We start from the raw sequence: 27,622 nt of genomic DNA on the forward strand, positions 1-27,622 counted from the left end.
TGTATCACACAGTTATGGCGTTTCTCAGGGGCATAATCATTATATCTCCTACTAATTTGGACCAGGTGCTTTGGCTCGATATCTCTTCTATTTTTACCAAGCCAATTGAAGCAGATGTTTGGTGAGATTAAACATGTTTGGAAACATTGAGCTGATTGGCTTCCCCTTGGTTAAGCATATGTAACAAAAGTTACAACCACCTTCCGTTAATTTTCACTAACGAAGCATCTAGTTCTGCAATAGTGTTAAAGTAATGAAATTACTATCCAAAAATATGTGGTTTTCATTGGTTCATAAGTGATAGGAGCAGAATTAGGCCATTCGGCCCATCAAGTCCATTCCGCCATTCAATCATGGCTGATCTATCTCTCCACCTCCTAACCCCATTCTCCTGCCATCTCCCCATAATCCCTGACACCCGTACTAATCAAGAATTTATCTATCTCTGCCTTAAAAATACCCATTGACTTGGCCTCCCCAGCCTCCTGTGGCAATGAATTCCACAGATTCACCACCGTTTTGATGGACGGAGCTAATTTTCCTACTTATCTCTCCAGTAATCCACCCTCTGCTCAGCCTTTTGCTGCCTCGTCACCTTGTTTCAGAGATTTTTTTGTGTCCCTGAAAAAATGCAACTTTATTATTAGCTGCTACATTAGTATAGAGTGTGAACAATAATTAGAATGTTAAATTATCTGTTGGTTGCACCAAACTGCCTGAGACGTTCCATCTGAAATCTACACCTGTCATCCAATTATTCTGTAAATTTAATCAATGGATTTAATCAAGCACTAAATTTCACTCAGTAGGTTACATTTTTTAACAACTGCAATCCATCACGGCAGCATAGTCTGAAGTCTTAAAATGTGATATTGATGCTGCTGAATGTTTACATCTTAAAGCTCTGATGTACCTTCCTCAGATTAACAGTATGAGTGGGTGTCCAAAGCCTATGATGCATGGATTGATGGGTATTTTGTTTAAGGTAAGCACATGGTTCATGTGCAGGCAGAGGGGATTAGTTTATCTCGGCATCATGTTTTTTGGAGCATGGAGCATTTGCAGGGAAAGGGATTAGTTTAAGTAGGCCGAAGGGCTTGTTCCTCTGTTGTGGCTTTGCTATGTTCAATGTTCTCCTATTTTCTGCCATTTATCAGTTCCTGGAATTCTACAATGTTGTTACTAGTCGGGTAAATTGATCTTTCAGCAGCATCAATATTGCATTTCAGGACTTCGGACTATGATGTTATCACTTTGTTAATCCGTTTATGTCACTACAATTGGTCTTCCATGAAGTGCGTTTCATGAGGTGTGTGGAAATACAGAACTTCAATGTTTTCCTTGTGATGCACAAAAATACTGATTGCTGAGATATTCCTTCATTTTGCTTCGAAACAAAATCGAGTGCGTGCCACAAACAGATGCACGGTATGGTATTGGTAGGCAAGAAAGAAAAGCTTATGCTCTAATGAAGCCCTATGGATCACAATCCTGACATGGTAGAGGACTTGCATTGTGCCAATGAAAACATAGCAACATAGAAACATAGAAAATAGGTGCAGGAGTAGGCCATTCGGCCCTTCGAGCCTGCACCGTCATTCAATATGATCATGGCTGATCATCCAACTCAGTATCCTGTACCTGCCTTCTCTCCATAACCCCCTGATCCCTTTAGCCACAAGGGCCACATCTAACTCCCTCTTAAATATAGCCAATGAACTGGTCTCAACTACCTTCTGTGGCAGAAAATTCCAGAGATTCACCAAAATGAGACTGGTGCTGGCTGCAGTCCAGCTCTCCTGGTATCTCATCCATCAAAGGTGAAGTACAATTAATAGAACTGTACAGCAAAGGACCAGGCTCTTCACCCTGTGCCAAACATGCCACACCTTCTGTCGACTTAGACGCATCCTTCTGCTTGCCCATGCTGCATATCCCTCCATTCCTGCATATTCATGTCTTTATCTAAAAGCCTGTTAGACACACTGTCATATCTGCTTCCATCACCACCCTTGGTAGAGCATACTAGGTATCACACACTGTTTAAAAAAACTTGTCAGACAATATGTTTGAATCCTAGCCCCATCAAATTTCAATTATCAAATGGAAAACTTGCATGGACAACAATATAACAGTGAGCAAATAACTTTTTTTTCAAAATTTTGATTGAGGGATCAATATTGGCTAGGCTAAGTGGGCTACCTACCCTTATTGTGGGATCTCCTACATTGACATAAGATCTATTTTAGAGCATAACACCTCATGTTCAGATGTGTTTATTCTCATATACATCAGGGGCAATTACATTTCTTGTTCACACAAAGCTCTCATAGTAAACAATCTATGTGGCAATGATAAACATAACACCAAATACAATAATGAGTGCAAAACGGCAGGCAGACTGATACAAGATTGTAACACAATTTGAAGTAGTTTAGTTTAGTTTAGAGATACAGCATGGAAACAGGCCCTTCAGCCCACCGGGTCCATGCCGACCAACGATACCCGCACATTAACACTATCCAACACCCACTAGGGACAATCTTTACATTTACCAAGCCAACTACCTACAAACCTGTACGTCTTTGGAGTGTGGGAAGAAACCGAAGATCTCGGAGAAAACCCACGCAGGTCACAGGGAGAACGTATCAACTCCGTACAGACAGCACCCGTAGTCGGGATCGAACCTGGGTCTCCGGCGCTGCATTTGCTGTGAGGCAGCAACTCTCCCGCTGCGCCATCGTGACCGTCCTAATTACAAAATATAAAATGTACAAAATATATTTTAAAATCACAATAATGGAATCATTGAATGAGGCGGAGGTGGAGTTGCAAGAGTAAGAGTATGTAGCAGCATGTGTGGCGATGGGTTATGAAAGAGGTTTAGTTCAAGGGACAGATAGTAATGGGGAAGAAGCTGGTAAATCTGCACATCCACGTTCAAACTCTCGAAAGATACCTGCCTGATGATACCTCCAGCCTTCCTGATGCAACAGCACATCATGAAGTTCCACCATACGGAGGTGACCAAGTCTGTGATGGGCTGGGCTGTGTTCACCACTCTCTGCAGATTCATGAAGTCAAGAGCAGGAGCAGTTGTCACACCAGGCTGAAACAAATCCCATCAGAATATTTTCTAAAGCACACATGTATAAGTTTGAGAAAATCCTCACAGACATGCCAAACCTTCTTGAAGAAAGTAACTAGACTGACTTGCTCTCTTGATCACTGCATCCGTGTGAAGGGGCCAGATTAGGTTGCTAGTGATGGGATTGCCTGATTTACCATAATACCTTTCTAAAATTTTACCACAGGATTTTAGGCTTAGAATTTCTGAAGTATGACAAACTCATTTTTGTGGGGCTTTTTGAGAGGGGAAAAATGCTCTTTGAAATCCTGAACCAACCCATGCAATTTAGCAGCTGTGTGGATTAACAAACACTTAGGAAATGTGGAATTCCTGTTAAGCAGTTGATAATGCACATATTACCACAGATTTCACATTTGATATTGCATTTAGTACTCGCATTGAAGTAATAATTTTAACTATCATTTAATATTTTTCTGATGCGCAGAATTGATAGTCTATGAGAGTGTCAGTAACAGAGGGAGATAGCTCCCAGTTTATTGGATAAGTATTTTTACTTTATATAGAACCAAGGAACTACAGATGCTAATTTACCAAAGTCAGTCACAAAGTGCTGGAGTAGCTCAGTGGGTCAGGCAGCATGCCTGGAAATCATGGAAAGGTGGTGTTTCGGGTTGGGACCCTTCTTCAGTCTCTTTCTTGAAGAAGGGTCCCGACCTAAAAAATCTCGTATCCATGTTCACCAGAGTTGCTGCCTGACCTGCTGAGTTACTCCAGCATTTTGAGTCGTTGTTTTCAATGATGTAGGGTTGAGCCAAGAAACCTGTCCAATCTGGGGTTCAATCACAGTCCTTTGTTCTTTGTATATGGGTGTTTCCATAAATAAGTACCAACCGGTGACATGGGTGGCCAAATTTGAAAGTTATTAAATCATAATGAAATACCGCAGGATTAAAAATGCGCCGGCCTATGATCCTTTTGAGCTAATTTGTGATCAAAATGACCAAGATTTGACCAAAATGTAATACTTTCAAAATTTGGGGGGGAAAAACGAGAAATAAAAATGATTTATAAAACTCACTGATTTCGAAGCTCCCTTACAAAATGTCAGCACCTAACCCCACCACGTGGCCCGTGGTTCACGCCAGGGTCATTATAATCACGTTGTTTGAATTGTCTTTTGAATCGTGCAAAATAAACCCCGTTGGGGCGCTATAAATAGCGTTGATGACGGGAGGGACTACAGAATGAGACATCGCTAAAATAGGTGAGCAAACTAGATTTTTATTTCATGATTTTAAGTTCTAATCATTATTAAGTATTTCAATGGAAAGCTTAAACACAAAATATAAACAATAAAAAAAAGAAACAGTAAATATAAAAACGGTTGACACATGACACAATTCACACACGTGACAATTCACACGCGACCACACGTACTCACGTTCTGCTGCAAAAACTTGGTCCATCAGAAAACCATCTAATCGGGTGATAAATGATAAAAATCCGATAAAAGTATAATCCGAATTTGGTTTGTATAGAGTTATTAGATTGCAAAATTAATGTAATCTTTCTGGTATAAATTAGCCAAAGGATTTGATAAAATCCTGGTTGAAAAATGTCAACAAAAAAAGCAAGAAATCACAGGGGCATATCTGATAATTTGTATTTGTAAAAACAGATTTATTTATTTTTGCTTCATCTCATTATTTTGGCTATACACCATGCTCTATACTAGTTAAAATACAGGACATGAAACAATGGGAATATTACGTAAAAAACAGGAAAATAACCCAGAAGTTCGGAGACCCTCAATTTCACTACCGAGTGCTGTATTTCCAGAAACACCCAAATCTAAATGGGATTGTATCAGTGGGGACACTCACATGTAGAAACATTGCGTCTAAGTAATCTTAGTGATGACAGAAAATTATTACTAGAATTGCAAGCAACAAGCAATAAAATACAGAATTAAGTCATTGATACTAATAGTAAATCATGTTGAAGCGCCTTAAAAGCCATTTCTAGTCATTGTAAAATAATTCCAGCCACTAATAATGAGTTGTCAATAAAATGTAGGTATTAATATCATGACTATATATCCACAATAGTTCTTTACCATATGAAACTTGCGGATATTACTTCATCATTCTTATGTCTGTGATAACCTATAGGGTTCATTACATTTATTTATGTGAATTCCAAATACTTTCACAAATAAATCAAATATGTTGACCTTATTATTAACAAATAAATATCTAATTAATGAGTGGTGAAAATCTTTCAGTACGAATGTCATTGAGCCTATCGGCACTAGTTTATCTTTGGAATGGATTAAGCAGCAACCTTTGCCATCTAGACATGCACAAATAAATGGAGAAACTAGGAAATCACAATTCAAACAGCTTCAGAATTGTGACTAATAGTTTTGCGCTGTGAGTGTTGGTATTCAGCCACATGTGGTACTTTTTAATGGCTTAATACATCTTAATTATTGCAAATCAATCTCCCGGGCTCTGTAAATTCATGTTTGAAAGTCGAGTATCACATTTTTCATAATTAAACTATTATTTGAAATTTGATTAAATACATTTTTTTTTACACTTTATTTTTCTTTTATCTCCCCCGTAATGTTATCCTTCCCTCACTTTGCTCTCTGTAATTGACTCTGGCTTTTAACTACATATTCCTAACATGTTTGTTTTGCTTTACCCTCTGCTGGGTAGAGATTTAATTGTGTCATGCAAGATTTTATGTGCCATAGGTCTCCATTTATGCACAGTTTTGCATTTGTAATTTGAAAATGTCACATACTATTTGTAACAATAAATCCCCCAGTTCCATTCCTGACACTTGCTTACCCTTTGAAGGAGGCAGAGTAAACAGTGGTGATGCCAGTCTCGGAGAAACATTAATTCCCACCGATACACAATGTGTACCTGCATGCTGTAAATCTTGCCACCAACCTTAGTGATGCATGCAGGTACAGCAGGCAGTGAAGAAAGCGAATGGCATGTTGGCCTTCATAACAAGAGGAGTTGAGTATAGGAGCAAAGAGGTTGTACAGGGCCCTAGTGAGACCATACCTGGAGTATTGTGTGCAGTTTGGGTCCGCAGATTTGAGGAAGGACATTTTTGCTATTGAGGGAGTGCAGCGTAGGTTCACAAGGTTAATTCCCGGTATGGCGGGACTGTCATATGCTGAGAGAATGGAGCGGCTAGAATTTAGGATGAGAGGGCATCTTATTGAAACATATAAGATCATTAACGTAGACAAAAATGTTGGAGAATCTCAGCGGGCGAGGCAGCATCTATGGAGCGAAGGAAATAGGCAACATTTCGGGTCGAAACCCTTCTTCAACCCTTCTCCAGCATTTTTGTCTACCTTCAATTTTCCAGCATTTGCGGTTCCTTCTTAAACAAAGATTATTAAGGGTTTGGACACGCTAGAGGTAGGAAACATACTCCCGATGTTGGAGGAGTCCAGAACCAGGGGCCATAGTTTAAGAATAAGGGGTAAGCCATTTAGAAGAAAAACTTTTTCTCACAGAGATTTGTGTCGGCCTCCGTCAGCCTCAGAGGGCGGTGGAGGCCGGTTCTCTGGACACTTTCAAGAGAGAGCTAGATAGTGCTCTTAAAGATAGCAGAGTCAGGGGATATGAGGAGAAGGCAGGAACGGGGTACTGATTGTGGATGATCAGCCATGATCACATTGAATTGCGGTGCTGCCTCGAAGGGCCGAATGGCCTGCTCCTACACCTATTGTCTATTGTCTATTGCAGTGGTGAAAAATAAACCAAATCTAAAGCCCAATCAGGCAATAGTGTTGACACAAGTGACTGCAGGTGCTGTTTTTCAAAAAATGACATAATGTGCTGGAGTAACTCAGCGTGTCCAGCAGCATCTCTGGTGAACTGGGATTGGTGACGTTGTCAGGTCGGGACCCGTCTTTCTATCTGTGCCCCATCTGGATGTGCACCCATTTCTTCCGCGATCCCGCCTCCCATTCCTCTTCTTTCCACATCTCACACCCTTTTGTCCTTTCTTCTCTGACCTTTTTTCAACCATTTGCCAATTAAACCCCTCCTCCCGGTATCCATTTATCAGTTTGCAAGGCTTTGTCCCTCTCCCATCTCTCTTGCAGCTTATTCCCCCTTTCTACAATCACTCATGAAGAGTCCCGACCCAAAGCGTCACCCATCCATATTCTTCAGAGATTCTGTCTGACCAGCCGAGTTACTCCAGCACTTTGTGTCCGTTAATAATGTTGCCCATCTTCACCTGGAGGAAGTCCAATGACTTCTTTCCATGCCACGGACAATCCCTCCTGCTAGCAACAAATGGTTCAACATTACCCAGGAATTGGTCACACATTTCATTACTGTAGCTACAAGAACATGTTGAATTCTGTGAATGGCATGGAGTGATGGTCAGGTGGGGGGGGTGGAATTCTCCCCGCCACGGGTACCATGTAATCCCGTGCTACCTGCTCCATGGTCGGATGGTCATGGAGCATAAGCCATCTCCCCCACCTGGTTTGCCAGGTGAGGAGGGGGCTGTAGACCAAAAACACGACCTGTCAAAGGGCGGATGAGCTTCTAGCGAGCCAACGGCCATCCACACTTCAGTAGAAGTTGCGATCACTGTCGTACATAGAATTGTAAGGAACGATGATAAAGAACACACACCAAAATCCTATACTTCCAGCGGCGGAAGTCCGCAGGAACTGGAGGACCGAGATGTGTGTTGCGTTCGTCACCGTTCCCGTCGGAAACCAGCACCGCTGCGTCGCTAATGTTTTCAACGATGATGAATGAATGAATGAATGGAGAAATGACCTTCATCTGACAAAACTTTCCATCGTCTGTAAGCACACGCCAGAATTGCGAAGATTTCTCTACAGCTCTCCATGAACACAGTTCCAAAGGCTGCAAAGAAGATTGAATTCATTCTGGACAAATCAGTGTCTTACCCATCAACCCACGCACTTCCATCACTGCTGCTTGTCATTAATCTATTGGGTGCACCATGTTATGAGCAGCTTGTAAACACTTCCACAGCATCGCACTGAAACCTCTCAAACCCTATTAGCTGGAGGGACAGGGATAGCAATCATTTGATAATCTATTCCCTGCAAGGTCATTTCTGAAGCGTACACCATCCTTATCTGGAAGTATACCTGTCTTCCACTGTGGTGTTTTATTACTGGTGCTAGAGCAAAACAGTGGGTCTGGAATATATATTCTGGAATAATCATTCAATGCTGACCTGAAACAATGTCCATTTCTCCGAATGCCATTAACATTTTTTAGTAATCTCATTACCTCACTATCTGCCTGCGTGCAAATCACGGCAGAGATATATGTTCATTGACTACGCATCTTTATTTATTTTGTCAGAGCCCATACTCTGTATATCTTCACCTGCTCCACTCCTGCCACACTGCACTCCTTCAATGGCTGGAGCCAAGCTGATGTATGGTTGCTCCTTGCACTGGATGAAACATTCATACATTGTTACAAGGTAGATATATACACATTTTGTCCACTCCACTGCAAAATCTCCTCAAGGTATGTCTACTTTGAAGAAGTTCTCCTCTCTCCGACGAGAGTTCAGCAAGGGAAGAAGGATCTCGAAACGTTGCCCATTCCTCTCCTGAGATGCTGCCTCACCTGCTGAGTTACTCCTGCATTTTGTGTCTATCACATGATTGCTGTGTACAATTAGAATCAAAGTACGAACATGCGCTTAGATGCACAAACAAATGACAAGCTCACGGACGACACCACCACAGTGGGCCGGATATCAAATACTAACGAGACGGAGTGCAGGAAGGTGATTGGGAACCTTGTACCCTGGTGTCAAGAAAACAACCTTTCTCTCAATGTCAGCAAGACAAAGGAGATATTGATCGACTTCAGGAAGCACATACCCTTGTTTGTATTGACAGCGCCGAAGTAGAGATGGTTGAAAGCTTCAAGTTCCTAGGAGTAAATATCACCAGCAACTTGCCCTGGACTAACGCTATCGAATCAAAGGCGAAGAAAGCATTCCAATGCCTCTACACCCTAGGGGGCTTAGGAAGTTCGCCATGTCCCCAACAACTCTCACCGACTTCTACAGATGCGCCATAGGAAGCATTTTATTGGGATGCATGGTTGGGAACAGCTCCATCCAACACCGCAAGAAACTGCAGAGAATTGTGGACGCAGCCCAGACCATCACACAAACCAATCAATGAACAGTATCATTCTTCTACATCCTGCCAGGTCTGTGCATCTTCCAGTAATAGTTGTTGTCAATGTGCTCCTCCCTTTTGGCAGTGTAGCCATGACTTCAATCAGTACTGATTTCATACAGCCACAGCACAAGCCTCCTCAAATTAGTCCCAGTTTTTCTCTGCTAATACAAAATATGCAGAAAATAACTGGATAAATCACTGCACAAAGTGCATGGCCGAGTGACACCAAGACCGTTAGCATGAGTTCCCTTCCTTGGCTATTTTCCAGCAAGGTCATATCTTCATACTGGTCTCCAATCCAATTGCTGCTCTATTCCTGTTTGCACAGATCTTAAATCACTTGTAAAGGGTTTTGCAGTGGTTCCTGATAACCACAAATCTGAAGAAGTGGATCGACCCGAAACATTACCCATTCCTTCTCTCCGGAGATGCTGCCTGTCCCGCTGAGTTACTCCAGTTTTTTGTGTCTATCTACCACAAATTGTAGTGCCCTCTAGAAAGTCTGAACAAACATGATTCTAATAAATAATGACCATGTCCGACACTAGCTGCAACATTTTTGTTACTGTATCCAGTGGCAAATATTTATTCACATAAGTTTTCGCAAATTAATGAGCAGTTGCACACAGTCATCTGCTCCTGCATTAATTTTTGATACGTTTCCAACATCGGAACTGAATAATATTTTGAATATGTTATTTACCTTTATTTTTAATTAAACAGTATATTGGCCTAGAAATCCAGCCAAGGTTTGTTTTCTTAGTGCTTCACCAATGAGTTGATACATTTAGTTCGGTGATACAGCATGGAGCCCTCTGGCACACCTTGTACATGCCGACCATCGATCACACATTCATGCTGGTTCTATCTTATCCCACTTTCACATCCACTCTCCACACACTAGGGGTAATTTACAGAGGGCCAATTAACCTACAAACCCGCACGTCTTTGGGATGTGGGACCGGCGCACACGGAGGAAACCCACGCGGTCACAGGGAGGACGTGAACTCCACGCAGACATCATCCGAGGTCAGATCGAACCCGGGACTCTAGCACTGTGAGACAGTGGCTCTAGATGATGTGCTGCCCACAGTGAGCATTAATGAAGAGGATTGATTGATGAGGAGGATTGTAACTTCAAAGCATCCACGGCAGTTATTTGATCAAAGTGCCTGTTTGCAAAGGAGACTAGCCATGCATTAGTAATATCTGTGGCTGATATAACATTGTGACGTAGATATGATGAAGAAATGTGAAACAATGCAGAAAACCACCTATACAAGGGTGTTATGATTGCTCAGGTAAGTTCAGGATTCATGTCTGTCTCCCAAAATGACACAAGGTCAATGTACACAAATGGATAAAAGAAGCACACATTGTATGCATGTATAAATCACTTGCTGAGACCCAGCTCACATTGCACAACCCAGGAGGAGTGCCATTTCAGTGCGTATTTTTATGCTCAGTTGAATTTCTCAGCCATTAGATTTTTGCTAAGCTAAACATAAAAATTGGATAATGTACAAATGTGTCAGTTGATATTACTGCACACACACATCTACTTACCATTGCAGAAAAGCAAATGAACAAAACAATCTGAAAAGTCGTTCTTGCAGATGAATTTCCTCTGAGAGCTATTTTAATGGTATCGCTAATCCTGTGTGGTTGAATGGGACGTGGCATGAAGTCTGAAAGTGTTACTGTGGGAATTAATGGATAATATTTTGACAACAAGTCTGTGGTAAATCTCTAATTAGAAGTTTAAATATTCATGTCTCACTGGTGGCGGTTACAAAGAACGATGATATGCTGTTTGAAACTTTATCCAGGAATGAGAAAAAGGAAAAGTTTGGAAATCTTCTTCTCCTTGTCGAGTCCACACACAAGATTAGAAATTGTTCAGCCAGAGCTGGACACACTTCTCGATATCTGCACAATGGTGGCTGTCTTGTCTCTTCTTGTGCTTCTTGAGCGTTGCGGTGGAAAGATTGGCGGAAACAGGGCCGCGACGTGAACGCTCTTTCCTTGACCCCAGTTTGGAAGTGGAAGACTTTAAAAAAAAATAAAAGGCTACAAATGGTGAAAATGTGAAACGTAAATAGAAAAAGTCGCAGAGGGAACTATCCATATTTGAAGACCATACATTATAGTCTTATCTCTCATATGGAAACAGAACTAGAAAGAGATTTTTTTAAAACTTGAACAGAGGAAATATGAATTGAAAATGTGAAAAAAAAGGTGTAATGAAACGTATTTTATTGAAAGTAGAAATGAGGTACAGATAAATAAACAGTGAGAAAGCTAAACTCACGATCGATGATTCTAATGTTGAGATAGTATGACTAATTTTCATCAAACAGGCTAACAGAGAAAGATACAGTAGAGCAGTCATGGAATTGATATTAGAACAGGAAAATAAAGTAATGGTAGACAAACAAGGCAAACCGAAGAAGAAAAGACTCTTGGACCGATAGCTTGCATTTGGAGCCACATAAAATAACTAATGAATAGATATGGAAAACCAATGGTGCATAGTATTGCTGAACATGAATTGTGATCAGGCTGTGGAAATCAGACTAGTTAACTGTACTGTTGTGGAAGAAAGATTTAAGAAGCTTTGCTGAAAATGAGGAAAAGAATTACAATGTCACTATTGATTTCTAAATAAATATGGCATGCTCACCAAACTTTACTGGATTCTTTGAAGATAAAAGCCGAATTATTAAGAAACCTTAATGGAGTGGATGCAATAAGTGAAAGTTTGGAAATTCATTTAAGCAGCAGCATATTCCTTAGGTGCTGTGATTGATTTGTGTTGCAAAATCATTTGCTAAATGCAAACGAGAACTAATAGTGTTTAGAGACCATAATGAAAGCTTTTGGCACTTACTTAGGTGCTACACTTATGCACAATGCCTGTGGCATCAATGCACATGCAGATTTCAGGCTTCTCAATGCACTGCTAGTAACTATCTCCACCATCATCACACGCAATGTATTCCAGATGTAATCCTATGGGTGAAAAATGTCTTCCCTGAATAATAGCTTGGATTTGGGACAGCGTAGACTTCCTAGATTGATGCCAGGATAAGGAAAGTATGCCAAAGCGAAAATATGGGAGAAAGGTCCTGTATTCTGCTGAATTTCGGAGAATGTGAAATGATGTTATTGAAACACATGGTGTTGGAAAGTATTAATTGCGTTGATGTTAAAATGCTGTAAACTTTGGCTAGTGATTCTCGAATTAGAGTGCTTAAGATAAGATAAGATAAGATAGCCTTTTATTGTCATCCAGACCGAAGTCTGAACGAAATTTAAGCAGTCATACATACAATACAATACAATAAAAAAACAACAATAAACACATATTAACATCCACCACAGTGAGTCCACCCAACATCTCCTCACTGTGATGGAGGCAAAAGTCTTAGGTCTCCAGTCTCTTCCCTCCTCTTCTCCCTCTGCGCTGAGGCGATACCCCCCGGGCGATGTTAAAACCTGTCCCGCGGCTCAAACACCGCGGCCCGGGGTGGTCGAAGCTGCCGCCCACCAGTCCTGCTGACGCAGCCGCTGGCCCGCGGCCGAACCCCGGACTCAGGCCACCACCGCCAGAACACCGTCCAAGCCACCGGAGCATCGTTCCAGCCCCGGGCCGGATCGCCCTCACGTGAGTACTGCCACCGTCTCAGCCTCGCGCCAGGCCGCCCCGACTGGGCGCCGCTCCTCCCTCGGGCTGGGCCGCCCCGACCGGGCGCCGCTCCTCCCTCGGGCTGGGCCGCCCCGACTGGGCACCGCTCCTCCCTCGGGCTGGGCCGCCCCGACTGGGCACCACTCCTCCCTCGGGCTGGGCCGCCCCGACTGGGCGCCGCTCCTCCCTCGGGCTGGGCCGCCCCGACTGGGCACCGCTCCTCCCTCGGGCTGGGCCGCCCCGACTGGGCACCGCTCCTCCCTCGGGCTGGGCCGCCCCGACTGGGCGCCGCTCCTCCCTCGGGCTGGGCCGCCCCGACCGGGCGCCGCTCCTCCCTCGGGCTGGGCCGCCCCGACTGGGCGCCGCTCCTCCCTCGGGCTGGGCCGCCCCGACCGGGCGCCGCTCCTCCCTCGGGCTGGGCCGCCCTGACTGGGCGCCGCTCCTCCCTCGGGCTGGGCCACCCCGACTGGGTCATTCATTTAGGACTGAGATGAGAAGAAATGTCTTTACTCTCATATTGTCGAGTGGTGGCGCTATAGAGTGTGGCAGCCTCGCCTGCAGCTGTTCTTTCTTCACACTTTTTTTAATTTTTAGTTTGTTAAAGAGTTATGTTCTGGAGGCCTTTTAGTCTTTTTATGTAGGGGATGGGGGGGGGGAAGGGGGAACCGTTTTTCCCAGTCCCTACCTGGGCGAGGATGCGTCCTTCCTCCGAGCCGCATCTTCGCCCCTTCCTCGCGGCTTATCTTTCCTGTCGGAGCTTCGAGCCGCAGCTTCAGCACTGAGATACCATCGCAGAGCCGGGCGATGCCTTACCCGGGTCGCCGAGTTGGAGCCCCGGAGTGCTGGGTCTGCCGACTTCAACATCGTGGAGCTGTGGTCTGCGGAACTTCCAGCCACGGCGGCGCTGACTTTAACAAAGCGGAGCCTGGGATCTATCGCCGAGGTCGCCAGAGTTGGAGCTCCGCCCAGCGCGGCCTGTGGACTTCGGGAGCCGCGGTCTCCGGGAGGAAGCGGCCGTTTCAGAACTCCAAGCCGCTGAGAGTGTTCTTCTGTTCCGACGCCGGAGTTCCATCATCCCGGCGAGAGGGCCTGAAACATTGGGCCGCTGTAGCAGCGACTGCGAAGGCCTCAATAGGCCCCGACCACGGGTGAACATCGAGGAAGTGGACTGAACTTTGCTGCCTTCTCTCACAGTGGGAAACGTTGATCCCGCTGTGGGGGGTGTTTTTTATGTTTAATGTTAAATTCTATAATGTTGTGTTTATTTTATTTGTGTGCTGCAGTGGCAACTCAAATTTCACTGCACCAATTGGTGTATGTGACGATAAACGTCCTTTGTCCTTTGATCTTTGTACTCGAGGGATGGACGATTTTACGAATTCTCTATTCCAGAGAGCTGCGGAGGCTTAGTTATAGAATTTCAATTGATTTTTAGACTCGGGGGACAGAGCAGTGTGAAGACAAAATGTAAAATCAGCAATGATCGTATTGGAAGGTACGATGAATGTTGAAGTTCCACCTGTCCAACTCATGTTTCCTCAATTCTAACATTCTTTAGTTAGAAATGACAAATGAAGAATCACGATGAAAGTGCTGGGGTTACTTTCTAAAGAAATATAATTTAGATGCAAGGAAGAAATTCTACATTTATGCAGAATTGGTGATTAGACCAGATGCAATTTTGTGAGCATTCTTAGATTTAATAGAGCACGAAGGATTCTGAGCCAATGTAGGAAATAACAAAATATTCACCTCATATCACAAAATTTGCAGAATAATAAATTCTATCCAACGATGAAATTTATTCTGTGTGCAAATATTCTTATAAATGAAATTGTTATAGCTAACAGCATTGAATTTAGCAGGTGAAATGAAATCAAAGTAGAGAGACAGACTGAAATGACTTAATTGATTACCATTGATAAAAGCATATAAGCCAGTATGATCGGACGTAAAGTGGGCCAGAATAACATAGAAAATGGAGGTGTCATTCCTTATCTTCAGATCAATATCCTGCATGATTTTGTCCTATTGCAGAATTAATTGTAAATATAAACGTTAATAGTCATACAGCATGGAAACAGGCACTTCAGCCCAGCCATTACAACCAAGATGCCCCATCTAAGCTTGTTCCATTTACCCCCGATGCCCGATATCCCTCTAAACCTTCCTATCTATGTACCTGTCCAAGTGCCTTTTTAATGCTGCCTCAACTACATCTTCTGGCAGCTTGTTCATATACACACCATCCTCTGAGTGAAAAATAGGGTTCCTATTAAATCTTTCATCTCCTCTTAAACCTAGAGCTTCTAATTCTTGATTTTCCTACCTGTGCATTCACCCTATTTATTTCCCTCATGATTTGATACACTTCTGTAAAATCACCCCTTAGCCTCCTGCACTCCAAGGATTAAAGTCCCAGCCTGCCCAATCTCTGCCTATATCTCAGGCCCTCTAGACCTGGCAACATTCTCCGAAATCTTCTGTGCATTTTTTGTGCGAAAAAGTTACACCTCAGCTCCCTTTTAAATCTTTTTCCCTTCATCTTAAACCTATGTCCTCTGGTCCTCGATTCGCCTACTCTGGGCAAGAGACTCTGTGCGTCTATCCAATCTATTCCTCTCATGATTTGAAGTTGAAAATGAAGGGAAAAAATCTAAATGCCTGAACATTTGCTGCAGCTTCTTTCCCTTAAGATATCAGCACTATCTGTGAACGATTAATGCGGCACAAGAAAATACATGGGGTCACTTCTTCAATTCTTTTTATGGTGGTTTAAAAATGGTGATGTTATCCCTTCAGGCTTTCTGGTATAGATCACTCGCTGTCTCAGGGGACAATTGCTATAGTCTAGATCAGTAATAAATACCACGGCAAAGGTCACAAGGAATTCATGCCGTGTACGTTTATTTATATACGTAAAATATGATTTAAGATGATGGAATAGTGGATGAAGATTCTTTTGTTCCCAGGTATTATCTAACTCAGCAGAGTAGCTGGTTAATTCTGTCGGCTGATGTGTTTCAAGCTGTGTGTAATGGGATTTTGTTTTTGGCATTCTGTATAAGCACAACAAAATGTTGCGAATGATTAAATGTGAGGTGGCTGCATTGTTATACAGTCTGAGTCGCATGACTCCACGTTCTTCAATGTTTACGTCGCTCTGAAGGTTAAATATGATTGACCCCAGACAAATAGAGGCTACCAATACCTGTTATTAATGTCAAGCACCATGGAGCCATGCAGTCAGCTCAATCTGCCCATCTGGGACCAACAGCAACCAAGATTATGCAGCAAAACTGAACAGACGTATTTTTCAAGTCCTTATTGAATTATTTTTTTTCTGCTTAGTATCTTAACGTGATTAGAATTATATCTGTGTCATTAAAGGAAATAATTATTCTGAAAAAAAACTACTTATAGAAACATATATGTATAACATTACCACAAAATGAGATTCAGTGTGTAAACCAGAGCACTACCTCTAATTGCAGGAGGAGAAAATTGCTGAAAAATCTCAGCTGGGAACCATTCCTCTGAGTGAATCCAATACAGACTGTTTATCCTGAGAAAGAAGAAAATGCATTTTAAGGCACTAACACTTCATTTGCAAGAGTTTGACAATACCTGGTAACAAAAGAAACTTCATGCCACCAGCAATGTAACAATGACATTCTTACCATCTGCAGCTTAACAGGCTCATTAACGCAAATACGTATAAATAAATATAAAGTAATAACACTAATGGTAAGTAACCATTGTGGAACCGAAAATCATGGTCCGTAGCAGATTGTGTGTAGGTCATTGATTCTAATCGTTTATTTCACATTTTCCCAGGATATAGATCGTAAAGGCGTGGTCCTTAGTTCCGAACTCCCACATTCCCCATTCTTCCTTCATCGAGTGTGCCCAAACCCGTCAAGATTGTATGAATTTCAGCACGATCTCCTCAAGATCCCCTGCATTAATCCATTAATCAGTCCTAAATATGAATCCAGTAATCAGTCCTGCCAGCCCAGGTATCAGTGGGGTGAGCTGTTACTGCACTTTTCCCATTGCAGGAACATCCTTCCTCAGATAAGGAAACCAAAGCTGCATACAGTACCCAAGGTCTGATGTCACCATTGAATAATGTCTCAGCAACATGCAAGCTTTTCTGTTTGCCTTTGTTAACTCACACAGTTGTGCTTGAGAAAGGAAAATGGTGGCTTGCACTTTATATTGAAATGACTGGTTACTCACTGTCCAATGGTTATAAAGAATGGGACAACTAGGACTTGGGTTGATCCATCAATTGTCATCAGTGATGGTGGATTTATTACTTCTGTAGATCAGAGTGGCTAAATGAGCAGATGGTGAATGAGAATTGTATTTAAAAAAATCAGTCTTTTGAGTAGCTGGGATCTGAATTGTAGCTCCCCAGAAAGCTTATAATGATAGAGGTAGATTTACATGGGTGAAATTGAAATTCCTGTGCAAGTGAGAAAGTTGTAACTCACTGTAAAATCTTGGAAGAAAACATTATTTTAACTTGCCAGCCTAGAAGTAATTCAATTATGCATTTTTTAAACGTTTACAATTGTGATAAAATGTTGAGCAAATGCGAAACAAAGCCCTCCTATGAGTTAAAAAAGAACTGCTAATTTGGTGAAGGGGACGGGGCGGTGTTCCCAGGATGAATGAAGCCACTTCAAATGCAAGTTGCAGGAATTTTCCAGTTTGATGTTTTCCTCTACGTGCAGAGGTTCCATGATAGACTATGACTTGAGTTGTGTTGAATATGAATGCTTGGCGTCCTTGCTTTTGCACAATGCAGATGGATCAAATAAAAGAAAACTCTTTCAAATGTTCTGAAGTGTGATCAAGCGCAACTTTTTATAATATGCAGAATAGCTCAGAAATGTTCCATCATTTGTCATATAAATGATTTACAAAGGTCACATCTATCTATCTATACATAATTAAAACTCTGATCTTGTTATCTTCCAGTTTGCGCGGTTTATCTATTTGCGTAAAAACGGTACGCGATACCGCTACGATTTTCCGCCAGCTCACTCACCGCTCTCCTGTGCTGTGAGTGCACAAAGTTTTGTTCCTATCGGTGGTCTATTGTAAATGTTAGCGAGGTTTAAAAATCTTAAAAACTGCGCATGTGCAGATCGATCTCCTCTCCTGCCAGTCAGTGCCGCGCGAATTAGTCTCTTCTCCTGTCACTCCGCGGGACGGTCCGCCCCTTCCTGCACCATCATGTCTTTACTGGAGCTGAGGGACGCTCTGGATGGAGGCGGAGGTCTCCAACCGGACACAATTTCGGAGGGACCGGACGCGGCCCAGCCCAGCGCGAAGTCGGAGATGTCGCCGATGTCGTCAAATGGAAAGCGGAGACTCTGATCCCGGCAGAGGAGAACGACCAGCGACCAGCGTCCGCTGTGAGTCCCCATCGCACCGGCCGGCCCCAGCCCCTTCCCCTCTGGTCTTCCTCGCTGGCTCCTGCCCCCCTCCCCCGTGTACCCCCCTCTCCCCCATGGCTCTCCCCCCATCATTTCTCCGAGCTCTCTCACCCCTCCCCACACAGCTCCCTCCCCCCACACACCCCCCCGCCCACAAACCTAAAATATTATCTGTCCATTCCTTCCACAGATGCTACCTGACCCGCTGAGTTACTCCAGCACTTTGTGTTGTACATGAAATCAGGTTTGCTCCAAGCTCCCATATTGATCCTGTCAGTAGCAGCACGTATGCATGGGCAGGTTGTGTAGCTAGTCTGCATCTCACAGTTAGAAACAATTTATCCTTCCTTTACTTTCTCTCAATTACCTGATCTATATGGAAAATTTGAATTGTGGAAAGTATATATGTAAAATGATCCTTAACTATGCTGTCACATAACTAATTCACCGAACCAAGGTGTCCTTCAGACACTACAGTATAGTTTTTATAAGTTCATCACTTAATCAAAAGTGAAGGGAAAATAAAATTTTCATCACACTAAACTGTATTTTTATATTCTTGAATGGTTCTTGTTAATTTTTTTTGTCAAGCATTCTGGTTACCAGTTTTCTACCTTATTGCCCTCTAGGTTCTGCTAATGGGCCTGTCCCACTTAGGCGACATTTCCGGCGACTGCAGGAGACTATGCAGTCGCCACATGTTCGCGGGTGGTTGCCGGGGAGTCGCCTTCATAGTCTTGAGGAGTTCCCGCATTCTGGGAACTAATCGCGGTCTCATTATGGTCGCCGCATATTTTTCAACATGTTGAAACATTAGCATTGACTCGAATGAAGCCGCCATGGAGGTAAGCGAGAATTCTCGTGCCGTAGGTGGTCACCAGGAGGTCCTAGTGGGTCGCCAGGAGGTTGAAGGTTCTCTTAGGTTCTCGTAGATTGTAACCGGTGCTGATCGGTGAATTTCATTGGCTCATTGGGGGAAAAATACGTAAGCAGTAGTTTTCAGAACCAAGGATAACCGATCGGTAATGTTAAATGTCCGCCGAGCTTCACAGCCGTGTATATCTGGCTTCTTAAATGTTGTCCCCACTTCTTCTCTCCCCTCTCTCCCCCCCTCTTTTAAAGGACTTACGTACACTGTGCTTTTTAGCTTCTTAATTACAGCGCCAATCTTCCTGTTCATCGCGGTGTGTGTCTGCATCACATTGGCTTTGCACCGTGTGAATTTCACTCAGACAGCGTTCCCCCCACTTGCCCTGTCCCACACCTGCATAACGGGCTGGTCTTGGAAGCGATGTGTTTGTGTGTGTGTAGGCAAATTAACAGTCACCGGCAGTCGCCTGAAAGATCGCCTAAGTGGGACAGGCCCATAACTTATCTGCCATGTTCTTTTGTTTCTTTTGGACAAAGCTCTAAGATAGAGCGAAACTCAACTGCTCCCCCATCAGGTGATTATCCAAAGAGCAGTGCATCTTGAAACTCTATTGTTAACACACAAGTCAGATTTTGAGGATCTAATTCTAGTGGCAGGATGGAGCAGTACTGGCAACATAGATTCAAGATTCAAGATTCAAGATTCAAGATAGATTTAATTGTCACATGTGCCAGATGGCACAGTGAAATGAAATTCCCATACAGCCATACAATAAAAATAAAAATAAAGGACACAACACACTATAGAATTTAACACAAAACATCCCCACACAGCAGAATCTAAGTTTCCCACTGTGTGGGAAGGCACCAAAGTCAATAGCTCGTTACTGTTGATGAGACTAACCAGTGTGCGATAATTGCACACTGATTTTGTTGTCAGGAATTGTACTGTGTAAAGCTTACTGAAACAAGGAACTGCAGATAGACACAAAAAGCAAGAGTAACTCAGCGGGACAGGCAGCATCTCTGGAGAGAAGGAATGGGTGACGTTTCAGGTCGGGACCCTTCTTCAGACAGATGCTGATTTGCAAAAAAAGATACAAAGTGCAAGAGTAACTCAGCGGGTCAGGCAGCATCTCTGCAGAACATGGACAGGTGATGTTTCAAGTCGGGACCCTTTTTCAGACCGATTGTGGTGGGATTGAAGAAAGCTGGAGGGAAGAGAAGCAGGACAAAGCTTTGCAGGTGATACAGTGATGAAGGAGTTTGGATAGGCAGATGGTTGGACAAAGGCCAGAGATGAAAAGATTAAAGATGTGAGATAAGGATAGAAGATTATTCTTCTATCCTCTGGCTTCACAATTCATAATTGTGAAGCCAGAGGAAGAAATATAGATAGAAGGGGAGGGAGAGGGAAGAATTTGGTAAGAATCCAGGTGGGGCACAGGGAAGAGCGAGGGAAAGAAGCATAGGGTGTTTATAGTTTCCAAAAAGTGGATAATTCAATGTGCATACCATTGGGTCGTAAGCGATCCAAGTGGAATGTGAGGTGTTGTTCCTCCAGTTTACATGTGGCCTCACTCTGGCAATGGAGGAGGCCCAGGACAGGAAGGTCAGTATGGGAAGAGGAGTTTGCAACCGTGAGATCCAGTAGGCCATGGTGGACTGAGTGCAAGTGTTCAGTGAAAGGGTCTTCAAGTGTTCACTTGGCCTGGCCAATGTAAAGGAGGTCACATCAGAAACATTGCATGCAGTAGGTGAGGGTAGAGGAGGTGAACATGAAACTCTGGAAGGACTGCTGGTGTCCCTGGATGGATTTGACAAAGGAGGTTCCCTATATGTCCCTATACCTATTACCTCACATTTCTAGGCTGCACAGTGGCGCAGTTGTAGAGCCGCTGCTTCACAGTGCCAGAGACACAGGTTCGATCCTGACTTTGGGTGCTGTCTGTGTGGAGTTTGCACGTTCTCTCTGTGATCGTGTGTATTTCCTCCAAGTACTCTGGTTTCCTCCCACATCCCCAAGACGTGCGGGTTTGTAGTTAATCGGCCTCTGTAAATCTGTAAAGTGGGATGACATAAAGCTAGTGTGACCGGTGGTCGACATGGACTCGGGGGGCCGGAGGGCTTGTTTCCAGATGTAGAAAAAAATGCCGATGCTGTAAATAGCTGAAGCAAATGGAATACATTTTTGTGGCATTGATTTAAAGGAGAAACAGAAAATAGGAACACAAGCAGGTCAACAAATTAGAGGAATCTCTTCCAATTTCCAGTTTGTAAGTAAGATGTTCCAGGTAAATAAACATCACAGCAATATTTCCCAAAGTAGAATACTACAAATGATTTAATTTCCCTTTAGATAAGATAATATGTTAAAAAAAAGGTAGATGAAAAGAGATCAAAGTCTGTAAAATATACTAAAATGTGCAGGTGAACCATTGTACTGGACAAAGACATTCAGAGCGAAAACCTGAGGAAAATGCAATCTCCAGACAGCTAAAACAATGTAAGAATTTAAAAAAATATATACTGTTTTATTCAATATTATTCACGCTGCAAATAATTGGTTTCAATGCACTATATTCACTGCATGACATTTGCAGAAAAATAATTTTGCTTCATGTGTACTTCCATTACAAAAGTTTATTCCAAAAAAAAAACACTTGGGCGAGATTACCTCTTTCATCACTGAGACAATAATCTGATGGAGTGGATCCATCCAGTTGGAAACTGTCCACTTTGCAATGCTTGATTTTAATGAAATAAAAAGTGGGTAGGTTCTATAATAGACTGACATTCCACTCCACCAGATTACAACCTAGGCAGTTGAGATGAAAACCCTGTCCATTATGTAAAGAGCATAAGGTGAAATAATATAGAAGAGCAATCATGTAGAACATTTTTACTCGGAATGAAAGTGAGTTATGAAATAATTTGGCAGAATGGTCATTAAAGAAGAATGGATCTGAGGGAACATTTCTAATACATTTCTGGGGAGAAGGGATTGAAAGATATGGTGAAATGATAAGCAAACGCAGTTGACCTCATTGTTCGATCTTTCTAGTTCCTAAAAATGCCTCCAATCAAATTGAAAATTGTTTTTTCTTGTTGTTATCTTCCAACTTGCAAGCTAACTTATAACACTGCATCTTACACATGAAGTGCTGAAATAATCTTGTTCGTTCGACAAGCAGACTCCTGGAATTGAAACTGAACCTTTTCTAATCTCAGTACATTTAATTGCATTTGTCACTGCATCCGTCAGATACAGAAATCAGAATTCTGCATTAATAATGCAAAATAACAACATTTGAATTACTCGGGGAATGCTTGCCTTTTCAAAATTAAACGTACTTGCCCTAATTGGGTACTTTTGCACACAGGTCATGTGCATTTCAGCTTGATCAGTTTGCTTCAATGTCAAAATTGTTGAAACAATCATCCCTGTTTTTGTTACTCACAAACTCAATTCTTCACTGCTCTCTGAGCAATGTTCCTTCCATAATTTTGGACTCACCCAAATTCAGAAGGTTGTTGCCTAACCCACGACAAATGTTATTAACTCATCCCTCCCTGTTTGATGATCGACCTTGACTCATTCAAGGTCTGCCTCAGAGGGCGGTGGAGGCAGGTTCTCTGGATGCTTTCAAGAGAGAGCTAGATAGGGCTCTTAAAAATAGCAGAGTCAGGAGATATGGGGAGAAGGCAGGAACGGGGTACTGATTGGGGATGATCAGCCATGATCCCATTGAATGGCGGTGCTGGCTCGAATGGGCCAAATGGCCTACTCTGCACCTATTGTCTAATGTCTATTGTCTATTGTCATTTTGACTTACATTTTCATCTTTTTTTTAAACCATTTAGCTTCCCATTTGTAGGGAGAAACTGTTGGTTTAAACTGAAGATAGACGCAAAATGCTGGAGTAACTCAGCGGGACACACAGGATCTCTGGAGAGAAGGAATGGGTGACGTTTTGGGTCGATTCAGGGGAGGGGGGGGGGGGGGAGATACAGATTAAGGACGTGTGAGGTATGAGAACAAAGTGGGTAGAGACCAAGGAAAATGTAGGATAAATCATTTTGTCTGAAGAAGGGTTTCGGCCCGAAACGTCGCCTATTTCCTTCGCTCCATAGATGCTGCTACACCCGCTGAGTTCCTCCAGCAATTTTGTGTACCTAGGATAAATCATTGTTAGCTAGGTGAAGGTAACAACAAAGCAAACAGATAAAATATAACCAGGGACAGTCAGACTGGTCGGAGAACTGGGAAGGGAGAGAGAAGGAAAGCAAGGGTTACTTAGAGGGTAAGTTAGAGAAGTCAATATTCATGGCGCTGCCCAACCTGCCTCCCCAAGCGAAATATGAGGTGCTGTTCCTGCGGTTTGCACTGGGCCTCACTCTGACAATGGAGGAGGCCCAGGACAGAAAGATCAGTGTGGGAATGGGAAGGGGAGGTAAAGTGTTTAGCAAAACCTTTCTGTCCTGGGCCTCCTCTACTGCCAGAGAGTGAGTCCCAGTGCTAACTGGAGGAACAGTGTCTGATCATCAGCTTCTCATTTGCTTCAGCCCTATAAATCTTTAGGCTCACTGACCATTTCTGACTCTGTGTATGTCCCTTCCCTCTATCAATGATGGCTGTGCAATCAGCAGTTTACGCACTGTGTTCTGGAGTTTTTTTCCCTTAATTGCTTTGTCTTTTTACCAGACCACAATCTTATATATTGTACTCTTTATTCTTTATCTGTCCACTGTGAACAGTTTGATTGTATTAATGTATAGACTTTTGTTTGACTGGATAGCATGCAACAAAAGGTTTTTCATTGTACCTTGGTGCACGTGGCAATAAACCAAACTACCTCTCTTCCCTCGTGTAAGGTACTCAAGTTCTGAGCTTCAGTTCACATGATAATCGCTCTTTAAATGGATTGTGTCTAATGTCATTTAGTAATGTTCTTCTGAAGTTACCTTTGGGGATTTTGCCATGTTGACGTGGCTATCTCAACGCAAGCTGTAGGCATTGAATCAATTATTTTCTCTACTTGGTCAGTCTGAGGCATAACTACTCAACAAAAAGCTTATGCGTACTTCAACCTAACCTGTGGTGCAGCCAACATTATCATGTCAGCATTTAGTTAAATTGCTAATGTTCCTTTAATCATACTTTTTTGAAAGGCCTATTCATCCGTATGTCAAAATGAATTAGATATCCACTGCAGGCATCAGTGTTTCTATTACTCACTACGAGAATAAATAAAATTACATGAAAATATATACTGTTTAATTCATCGATGCAATTACTGTTTCGTAACCGGCTGAGCTAAACAGTTCCCAACATTTTGCCACTTTGAACACATCCTCAGTAGTCCCATTTATGATTTACTAAAATTAATTACTAAAATTCATGTCATATGACCAAATATACAGTAAGTATATATATATTTAATACAGTTCATTAAGGAAGCTAAAAACGATTCATATAATCCTGTGCAGTAGGCAACTATTACAATTTGCATCTTCTATAAAAATTAAGTGCTGCCACAGTTGCTGGGGTTTGGTGCGATGGGACTAACATTGCTCTATTTTGCGTGTAAGATAGTGTGACTTCAGGAGGGATAGTGGTGACATCTAGTGAGTTGACACAAAATAGTGCCCTTTGTTGATCTTGTCTAAAGTGACCCGCGCTAAATGCTTCAGATAAAATCTTGAAATGCTTTACTTGGAGTCGTAGAATCCTACAGCGTGGGAACAGGCCCTTCTGCCCAACTTGCCCATGCCGACCAACATGCCCTATCTACACTAGTCGCACCTGCCTGTATTTGGACCAAATCCCTCTCAACCTATCATTTCCATTTACCTGTCCTATTATTTCTTAAATATTGTGATAGTACCTACCTCCACTACTTCCACTGGCAGCTCGTTCCATATACCCACCACCTTTGTGTACAAAGATTGCCCCTCAGGTGTCTGCACTCAGGCCGTTATTGAATAGATAGCTCTGCTGAGTGATCTGGGAAACAATCCTACAAACAATCTAGCACACATGATGAGTATTTGATCGGTCTTCATATTGAAGCTGCTCAATCAGTTTTATCAATGTCATCAGTGTATCCCTTTAAATAGTAGGAAATGTAAGATCATAATGTGCTTCTTGTTGAAGGTGAGACTGTTGGTGAATAGACCTTTGAGCTCCATTTGTTGTTGGTGTCAGCAGAAAATGGCTCTGACCTTATTAGGATGTTTGTCTGATTCTGGGCAAATGTCAGGTGTGCTAATGTGGTTTGCATTTGACGCAGTTTCACCAAGAAAATATCATTTGCGATATTTATATATTGGTTATTCCTTCAGAATTAAAGGATGTTCCTTTAGGAAGGGGATGAGGGGAAATTTATTTAGTCAGAGGGTGGTGAATCTGTGGAATTATTTGCCACAGAAGGCTGTAGAGGCCAAGTCAGTGGATATAGGTAGATTCTTGATTAGTACGGGTGTCAGAGGTTATGGGGAGAAGGCAGGAGAATGGGGTAAGGAGGGAGAGATAGATCAGCCATGATTGAATGGCGGAGTAGACTTGATGGGCTGAATGGCCTAATTCTACTATTACTTATCTTATAATAATTACGTCGGGGAAAATTGATATTGGATTGCCCTGTGTGATTTTGTCTAGGATCTATGATCTAGTTTCTAGGGCATGTGTGCTGACATTTTTCTGATTCAGAGATGATAGTGTTAACCAGCTGAGCACTAACTGACTCAAAGATGTGTGATCAATTTTACTCTTCTGATTGTTACATTTGCCCACTATTAGTATTTTGCAAATGGAACCCTATGAATTTGAATCATGCAAGAAAAAAGCTAAAATGTTGAAATCCTCCGTTATTGTAAATCCTCTGCTGAAAGAAGTAGATAAGCATATGCACCGAGCTATAAAGTAGCCGAACCAGGACAAAATGTATTTATTTCTGATGACAATTGCAGTGCAGTATGAGTGGAATATTTGGTACATTTAACTAGTGAGCGTGTGGCTCGGATGCTTACAGAGCAAGGTGGTAGTGCAGTCATAGTAACCTCTCGTTGCACTTCATAAAAATGATTTGGTGATACTGCCTGACCACTGGACTGTGCTGAATGCAGGCAGACTTGGAAGTGAATCAATTTGCCTTTGACATTTGCCCTCAAACATTTCCAAGCAATTACTTTGCAATCTCAGTAACACACATAACTTATATCTTCCAATCATTGACACAATAACGCACGACAGGGCCCTTACAAACATCCATCTTTATCAAGAAAAGCCAGAGGCTGTTTTTATGTTGTTGGATTGTTTTTATTTTTCTTCATTTTTGGTTTCTGTGTTTCAGATGGCCGCTGCATGTAGGCTATTTTCCAGGCTCAATTTTCACCTATAAAATTATCATAAACTAGAACATTCCTCACGACCCCACCATTCCCTTTCTGCCCACCACCCCCACCATCAAGAACCCCTCTCATCAAAGACGCATAGAAACACAGAAACATAGAAAAATAGGTGCAGGAGTAGGCCATTTAGCCCTTCAAGCCAGCTGATCATCTAAAATCAGTACCCCGTTCCTGCTTTTTCCTCATATCCCCTGACTCCACTATCTTTAAGAGCTCTATCTAACTCTCTCTTGAAAGCATCCAGAGAATTGTCCTCCACTGCCTTCTGAGGCAGAGGCTTCCACCGATTCACAACTCTCTGGGTGAAAACCTTTTTACTCATCTCAGTCCTAAATGTCCTACCCCTTATTCTTAAACTGTGACCCCTGGTTCTGGACTCCCCCAACACCGGAAACATTTTTCCTGCATCTAAACTGTCCAATCCTTTATGAATTTTATATGTATCTATAAGATCCCCTCTTATCCTTCTAAATTCCAGTGAATACAAGCCCAGTCGACTCATTCTTTCATCGTATGTCATTTCCCGCCATCCCGGGAATTAACCTGGTGAAACTAAGCTGCACTCCCTCAATAGCAATAATGTCCTTCCTCAAATGAGGAGACCAAAATTTCACACAATACGCCAGGTGCGGTCTCACCAGGGCGTTGTGCAACTGCAGTAGGACCTCCTTGCTCCTAAACTCAAATCAACATGCCATTAGCTTTCTTCACTGCCTGCTGTACCTGCATGCTTACTTTAATTGACTGATGTACAAGAACACCCAGGTCTCGTTGCACCTCCGCTTTTCCTAATCTGACACCATTCAAAATAATAATCTGCCTTCCTGTTCTTGCCACCAAAGTGGATAACTTCACATTTATCCATATTATAC

The 27,622-nt window shown here is 42.6% G+C and overlaps 1 protein-coding gene across 4 annotated transcripts in view; it reads left to right on the top strand.

Moving 5' to 3' along the window:
* The window catches only part of naaladl2 (N-acetylated alpha-linked acidic dipeptidase like 2), a 663,050-nt gene that overhangs the window by 598,849 nt on the left and 36,579 nt on the right, over window positions 1-27,622 (top strand). The gene's annotated exons all lie outside the window — the stretch shown is intronic.

The sequence above is a fragment of the Amblyraja radiata genome, chromosome 13 (genome assembly GCF_010909765.2).
Source record: "Amblyraja radiata isolate CabotCenter1 chromosome 13, sAmbRad1.1.pri, whole genome shotgun sequence".
In the NCBI taxonomy this organism is placed as follows: domain Eukaryota; kingdom Metazoa; phylum Chordata; class Chondrichthyes; order Rajiformes; family Rajidae; genus Amblyraja; species Amblyraja radiata.